Source organism: Penaeus vannamei, chromosome 11 (genome assembly GCF_042767895.1).
Source record: "Penaeus vannamei isolate JL-2024 chromosome 11, ASM4276789v1, whole genome shotgun sequence".
NCBI classification, from domain to species: Eukaryota; Metazoa; Arthropoda; class Malacostraca; order Decapoda; family Penaeidae; genus Penaeus; species Penaeus vannamei.
The window spans coordinates 9,539,927-9,548,482 of NC_091559.1; the positions used below are offsets into that span (position 1 = coordinate 9,539,927).

Sequence of the window (8,556 nt, forward strand, 5' to 3'; positions counted from 1 at the left end):
AAGAAAGAAAGCAAATTAGCTGCGAAAATTTCCGTCACTAATATTTGAATAACGAAAAATTACACTTTTCTCTCCCTCTTCATGTCTCTCCCCTTTGTCTCTCTTCATCCTTCCCCCTTTCTCTATCTCTCCTTCCCTCGCTAACACATTCTCTTTCTTTTTATATATCAGTACCCCCCCCCATCTCCTCCCTCTCTCCCCCTCTCTTTCTCTTCTTCTCCCCATCCTCTCACTCATTCTCTTTCTTATTATTACTGGCAGCAGTGTTATTATCATCATATCATTATAATGCCATCCCTTTTATCACCATTATTGTAATGACTTTTCTATATTATGTGCTGTAATAATCATTACTAATATCAGTAGTGTGTGTGTGTGTGTGTGTGTGTGTGTGTGTGTGTGTGTGTGTGTGTGTGTGCGCGCATACATTTTGAATTGCAAAACGCATTTATATAGACCACTCAATCTCGCTCTCAGTCTTTCTCCTTGCCCACCGGATATTCATGAAGTATCTCACACACTAGCAGCAAATTTTAGTTTAATCCTAAATCATCATTATCACAATCGCTTGTCTTGTCTGCGTGCATTTGAATCCACAGAATTTACTTTTAGAAAAGAAATTTAAGAAGGTGAGAGAAGGACGGATGCGGCGTCCGTTGTGAAGGCGCGGGGCCATCTGTCCTCATCGAAGAAAACTGCGGTAAGCAAGGAGGAAGCGGCTTAATTGACGTTTAAACCATGTTGAATAGTTTCAGGCAAGTTTTCCATACCATTACCAATTATGATCTGCTGAACAAATGTAACATTTCCGCATTGCTTTCCGCATCTCATGAGGGCAATTTAGAGACAGTCCTTACGAGGGCGGGGCACCCAACCCTGATTTTGTTATCACTGGGTATTTAAGGGAATGTGGATATGGCGAGATTGATAATTTCATCTAAATTGATGGGAATGAAATATGAGTGTGATTAAAGGCGTATAATAACACATCACATTAGAATATTTATTTATTACTATCATTTTCCAATGTCTATTAATTTTAGCCCATGGTAGACGTAGACCATTCTAAGAATGTACACACGTTATTGCTACAATAATTATAAAATATTTTATTTAAAACCATATTCATTAGATCATTGATGCATAACAATAGATTGCATAGAATCCATTGAGAGAGAGAGAGAGAGAGAGAGAGAGAGAGAGAGAGAGAGAGAGAGAGAGAGAGAGAGAGAGAAATATAACACATGAATTCACACATATGTACCATAACCTACAAAAAACACTACGTAAATCTAATACAACAAAATCTACGTATTATGCTATGTTTCCGAGGTGCACGGTCGCCTTAATTTCACATTTTGTGTCTTTATCATGATAGTGTTTATTACTACACACGTTATTATCACCATGATTGTCGAATCACCAACGTTATATAATCATCGTCGGTATCTCACACACACGCACATTCACACACACACACACACACACACACGCACAGGCACACACACACACACACGCACGCACGCACGCACGCACGCACGTACACACACACACACACACACACACACACACACACACACACACACACACACACACACACACACACACACACACACACACACACACACGCACGCACACAAACGAATACACACATATGTTACATAAATGCCTCTCCCAACCCATTCCTGTTGCCTAATTGAAATGATAATTGTAATGATAATAATTACAATTGCAATGATAAAATTGATGATGGTAATAATGACAAAGACAATAATGGAGAAATGAGAATGAAAACAGCCAGTTTCTTAAAATCGTGCTCGGCCCGACCCAATGAATATTCATTACACAGACATCTATATACACAGAAATGAATGCATATCTACCAGTCAAGATATACATATCTACCGGACAGATAGATAAGTATATCTGTCAGATAGGTCAGCTGAGGTGCCTTTATTTCTGCGCATTTGCATGTCTGTGTATATGAATATTCACTGGGTGGTCCTCGCACAATTTTAACAAACTGGCCGATAGAATGTACATCTATACACTATACATACATACATACATTCTCTATCTCTCTCTCTGATTTCCCTGACTCCATTTTCTTTGCCTCTTCCTAAGATTTCCTCTCTCTCTCTCTCTCTCACTCACTCACTCATTCACTCACTCACTCACTCACTCACTCACTCTCTCTCTCTCTCTCTCTCTCTCTCTCTCTCCCTCTCTCTCTCTCTCTGATTAGGTTATTTTCCCCATGTGTTTTTAAAATGACAATGTTATGACGATAAACAAATGCCACCTTCAATATAGCTAATTATTAAAATATAGTAATAATAAGGATATTGATACCGATAAGTAATAACATTTATAGTAATAATAATAATAACAGTAATAATGATTTAGAAATAGCAATAATAACTAGTGATGTTAACAAAATCATCGTCTAAATAAAATCCAAAATCATATAACAATAATAAATAACTAAAAAAATTATCCTGATTGCCTCCGCCGGGAGTCGAACCCGGTGTTCCCGCTTTAGAGGCGGCTGCGGAGACTTAGAGAAAAAAAAACGTAAAATAAATACTCAACTACAGAAGGATTTTTTTTGTGGAGGTGAAGGGTTGTTTATATACATGTGTTTGTTTGTTTCTTTGTTTATTCATTTATTTTCCTCTGTTAGTCTATTCCTTCCCGTAACTTTGTATAATGATGATACTGGAAGCAGGCTTTCTCGGATTAGGTTATTTTCCACCATGAGTTTTAATAATGCCAATGACTATTAAAGCGATAAACAAATGCCACTAATACTGCAACAAATAATAATAACATATAGCAATGGTGTTGATTTTGATACCGACAAGGAAATTACTAAGCTGATAGTAATGATAATAAGAGAAAAGTAACAGCGATAATAATATAATGATAAGTAATTTTGTAATGGTTTTAGATTATATATCTGTTGTTAATTTAGCAATAAAAGTAATCAAATCAACAATGATTAGAATATACATACATCATTGATAACAATGATTCTCTCTCTCTCTCTCTCTCTCTCTCTCTCTCTCTCTCTCTCTCTCTCTCTCTCTCTCTCTCTCTCTCTCTCTCTCTCTCTCTCTCTCTCACTCTGTCTCTCATACTCTTATCCATTGACGTTGGCTATTTTTGACCTTGACTTTAAAATAAGATTTCAATGCTTGCATGGTAAAATAAGGCAGATAAACGTTAAATAAATAACAAACATCAAATGAAGGTTGACACCCTACAAATGTGACACAGTAAGAATTAAAGCCAACAAAAATAGATTGTAAATATGGTTATAACATCAGCAACAGACTGAGAGAATGAAAGACAGAGAGAGAGGGGGGCGGGGGAGAAGTGGAAAGAAAAAGAGATGCAGAAAAAGAAAGGGATTGAAAAGAGAAACACTCCCAAAACCAGATTTTGCTGCAAGGGACACAATGATATTGGAAATAAAAGTGAACACAGCATCTATTCCCAAAGGAAACAGTAAAATCTAGTCCATATAAGTTTCTTCTTTAACAACATATAATATTTATCGTAAACGAAGAGAGAGAGGCACATACACACATGTAGGGTGAGAGATAGCTGGAGAAAAAGAGAAAGAGAAAGGGCGGAGATAGAGAGGCGTCAGGCAGATAAAGAGAAATAAAGAAACAGATAAAGAAAACGAGAAGATGAGATATGTATATATTTATATAGAGAGAAAGGGAGGTGTAGAGTTTTAGAGAGGTAGACACATAAAGGCTTTTCATTTTCTTCTGAAAAAAAACAATGATATTAATGAACAAAATGTTTCTCATCAATGGAAATGCTATCGTCTAATCTACGTACATTACAGTAACTGCATTGAATTTCACTCCAAGGGAATTAGACGCGAATGATAGAAAACGAACGATTGTTGCTTCCCAATCAACTAAATGGATCTAAGTAGGCCTGTATCATTATGAATGCTCTTATTGACAATAAAATACATTACAACCCATATATTCATGAAATCCATATATATAAACAATTATATTCATCATGAACAAGAGGGAAGACATTTACGAAAGAAACGTACATACATGCATACTTTAAGATTTGTAAATCATTGAGAATGCTACTCGTGTAGAAAAAAAGTCATTTGTAAGCCTACATCTCACATTCATAACACACTAGTTTATTCAAAAGTTGACTTTACACAACAATAATGTTGATAATAATAATAATAGTAATACTACCAATAATGATAATGATGATAATAGTATAACTATATAAATTAATGATTATGATAATGGTAATAGTAACTGCAATAATAACATATTCTAAAAATAATAAAAGTAGCCACAATGAACAAAGGTTACCAATGATAAGAATAGTATAACAATGATAATGATTTTGTTACTGATAAGAAAAGGATAATGTTGATTATAACGATAGTAACAATAAGAAAGAGGATTTATCATAAAACAACAGCAATTATAGAAATAATAAAAAATATAGAAAAGATTTTAGAATATATAAATGTGACCTTACCATAATAATATGAGTAATCAAATCAACATTAATATAGATTATGCATACGTGATTGAAAACAATAATCTCTCTCTTTTTCTCTCTTCTCCCCCTCTCCTCTTCTCAATCTCTCTCTCTTTCATAGGAAGGAAAAGGGCCATACCCATACCGGGTATTCTCAGAGTATATACATATATGTGTATCTGTCTCTATATATACACACATGCATGTGTGTGTGTGCGCGTGCGTGTGCAAGGTGAGAAGAGAGAGAGAGAGAGGTGAAGATGGATAGAAAAAGGAGAGGGGAGGAGAGATAGACAAACATACAGATTCATTTTGCTTAGGACAAAAAGATTAGAATAAAAGTGAACACAGTCAGATTTATTCCATATAAATTTCTTTTCTACAACTAAAAATAAAACATAGCAACGGCGATCAATATTGACACGAATGAAAGTGTCGCTTGTGAATCAACCAATGTTGCATGTATTAATAAGCAAAGTATTTCACTTTCATGATTGTATTCAATATATATAAAGACATATAACATACACAAGTAGATTGGTTGCCAAGTTGGAAGGGGATGTAAGTATATACAAAAATGGTAGCCATTATCTCAAAACAACACTGTCAATAACAATTTGAATAATAATGATAATAGCAATGCAGGTTATACCAATAACAATAATAATTATATTAATGATTACCACCATTACCTACTATAAGTGAGATTCTAAAAAAATGGTGAATATTGGCAACAATATGAGATTGAATAGACGCTGAGACCGATAGAAAGACAGAAGGAAATGTCATAGCTTTCGTACCTTAAAAAAGGGTATATAGATAGATAGATAGATAGATAGATAGATAGATAAATATAGATATATATCGTAGGTTTGAGAAAGGGGCCATAAGTGTTAAAAGTTTAGAACCCATTATATTTAAACAAAAACGTTCATAATAACATGGACAGTAACAATATCAACAATAGTTATAATAACAGCAGTGAGAGCGTGATTAATGACTGCCACCATTACCTGCTTCCATCTTGCTATATCAAGACTTTGCAATACAATGCAAATATAATTCGCGGAATTCGCGGCTGCGACCTCATCGGCGCAGACCTTCATCCCGAAGAGCACTTGACGCCACCTTTGCTGTTATTTTCTTGGTGTTTCTATGATATTTAGATTTTTTATTCATAAGACGCGTGCCTGCCTTATTATTATTGTTGCTAGTGCAATCATTGGTAGTAATAGTAGTACTATTAGGCTCTTGCGAATTTCTCTCTTGATTTTTTACAGCCGTTGGCGTTTCGATCTCCTGTGCCGCCTAAGGTATGCCAGCTGCCCTGCGTTCGGCCACACTGCTTCCTCAACGCGGTTCCAGCTTCAATGATGTTCATTGTTTTAGTACAATAGTTTCCAACCTTTTTATACTCGCGGTCCCTTCTTCCTACACAAATTATGACAACAATTACTTCAATATTATCGTTACTATCATTGTTTTGTATGGTCATTATTTCTATTTGAATTTTTATTATCAATATAATCATTAACATTGTTATTACTATTATTATCATCATTATTGCCACTTATTAGAGCCTTGTCTCTATATGAAGGAAAAGAACACGAAAAGAACTAAATATTATATTCTCCGCCGGGAATCGAACCCGGGTCCTCAATTTTAAGAACAGTCAGGCTAGCCATTAAATCACGAGAGTTTCTTTACCTTTCGTTTATTATTCATTTGATGATTCCCAAGCACCGAAGGGCGACCCAGTGAGGGAGGCTTCTCTCCGTGTTGCAAAGGCTGTTTTTTATGGATTAGAGTAATAGGAATTATCTTTCTCGTCATTTTTTGCATAATCATTGTTATTATCATCATCATCATTATTGCTATTTCAATTAATATTATTACTATTGTTGCTATTATCATCATCATTATTACTGTTGTTATTATTGTTCTGTTACTCTAATCATCACCATCATCATTGTAATTATTAATGTTTTTCCTTTTCATTATTATTTTATATGAATGTTATAATAATTTTATTATCATTTTCATTATCATTAGAACTGTTCTTCTTATTTTTAATCTTATTACTTTCATTATCATCATCATCATTATCACTATTATTATCATTATGATAATTAGTATCATTGCTATTATTATTACTATTTTCATTATTATCATTATAATCACCATTGGTATTAGTATCATCATCATTAGTATTATGATTATTATTATTGTTATCATTATTTCTTTATGATTTATTAACAAATTCAAATATTCACAAACACTGATGAACAGACATTTTAAAGATGCATATCGTAGTATTTCAGATGCTGTTGCATTCTCTTTTTATTCGATGGATTAGAGCAATATGAATTATCTTTCCTTTCTTGTTTTTATTTGGATTATTACCATTATCATCATAAAACACTATTACTATTTCTATAATAATCTTTGTTTTTTCCTGTTATCATTGTTATAATCATTACCGTTGCTGTTTTTTTTTTATTTCCATCCTTATCATCATCATTGTTAGTATCATTGTTATTTTCATTGTTATTATCATTATTACCACTGTTATTATCATATATAAACATACATGTACATATTTATATTTATATATGTATATGTATAAATATATACATATATGTACATATATGTATATGTATATATCTATGCATGCATTTATCCATATGTATATGCATATATAGGTGTGTGTGTGTGTGTGTGTGTGTGTGTGTGTGTGTGTGTGTGTGTGTGTGTGTGTGTGTGTGTGTGTGTGTGTGTGTGTGTGTGTGTGTGTGTGTGTGCATATATCATATAAAACTATGTGTATGTGTTAACACATACACATTCGTCTCAGTTGGGATTTGAACCCAAGTCTTTCGCGTAAGAAGCGAATGTGCTATCCACTGCACCACGGAGACTATAGTATATAAAGGAACTTTATGAGCATTTGATATCAAGTGTTTTAACTATGTACATATTTAGTAATGGTTACTAAAAATAAATAATATGTATAATGATTAAGATGATAATATTGATAAAAGTAATGATAATGACAATAACAATAAAACAACAATAAAGATATTCATAAGATAAAAATTATAATGCTAGTGATAATGACAGTAATGATAAGACTTTGAAAAAAATCATAAACATTAAATGATATAATTGAAAAACCCTTAAAATGTAGTTTTCCGCTCGGGATCGAACCGAGGACCTTGCGCGTGTGAAGCGCACGTGATAACCGCATGATAACACGGAAACCATGTTCTCTTTAAATGCTTATTTGTTTCGTGTTTAGCTGCAATTATCGGTTGATGAAAGCGAGAGAGAGAGAGAGAGAGAGAGAGAGAGAGAGAGAGAGAGAGAGAGAGAGAGAGAGAGACAGAGAGAGAGAGAGGGAGAGACAGAGAGAGAGAGAGACGAGGGAGGAAATGAGTGGATTATATATATATATATATATATATATATATATATATATATATATATATATATATATATATATATATGTATATATATATATGTATATATATGTATATATATATATATATATATATATATATATATATATATATGTGTGTGTGTGTGTGTGTGTGTGTGTGTGTGTGTGTGTGTGTGTGTGTGTGTGTGTGTGTATGTATATAAAGAGAAAGAGAGAAAACTGGGAGGGGGGGGGATGTGTGAGCAAGAGAGAGTGACAGAAAATAAGAGGGACGGTGAGGGGTGACGGAGAAAGAAAAAACGATGACTAAGTAATTTTCTCCCAAGTTCTTTCTCCTTCCCTTCGTCTTCCCTCTCTCTAATTGTCTCTCACTCCCTTCTTCCTTCGTTTAATCTACGCTTTTCCTTCCATCACCTTCATGGTCCATGCTTTGTACTTTGTACTGCGCAGGAAAATGCCTTCTCACTGACGGGATGTTTCAGCTCCCTGTTTGGTCGATCCTCAACCATGCGAGTTCTGCTTCGAATCATCGCTTCCAATAATGATATACAAGAATGAGAAAGCCGCTTGGTGAT

The 8,556-nt window shown here is 34.0% G+C and overlaps 1 non-coding gene across 1 annotated transcript; it reads right to left on the minus strand.

Moving 5' to 3' along the window:
- Positions 1 to 7,388: 7,388 nt before the first annotated feature.
- On the minus strand, positions 7,389 to 7,460 carry TRNAK-CUU (transfer RNA lysine (anticodon CUU)). The gene has a single exon. It is a non-coding gene; the product is annotated as a tRNA-Lys (tRNA).
- Between the last annotated feature and the right edge of the window lie 1,096 nt (positions 7,461 to 8,556).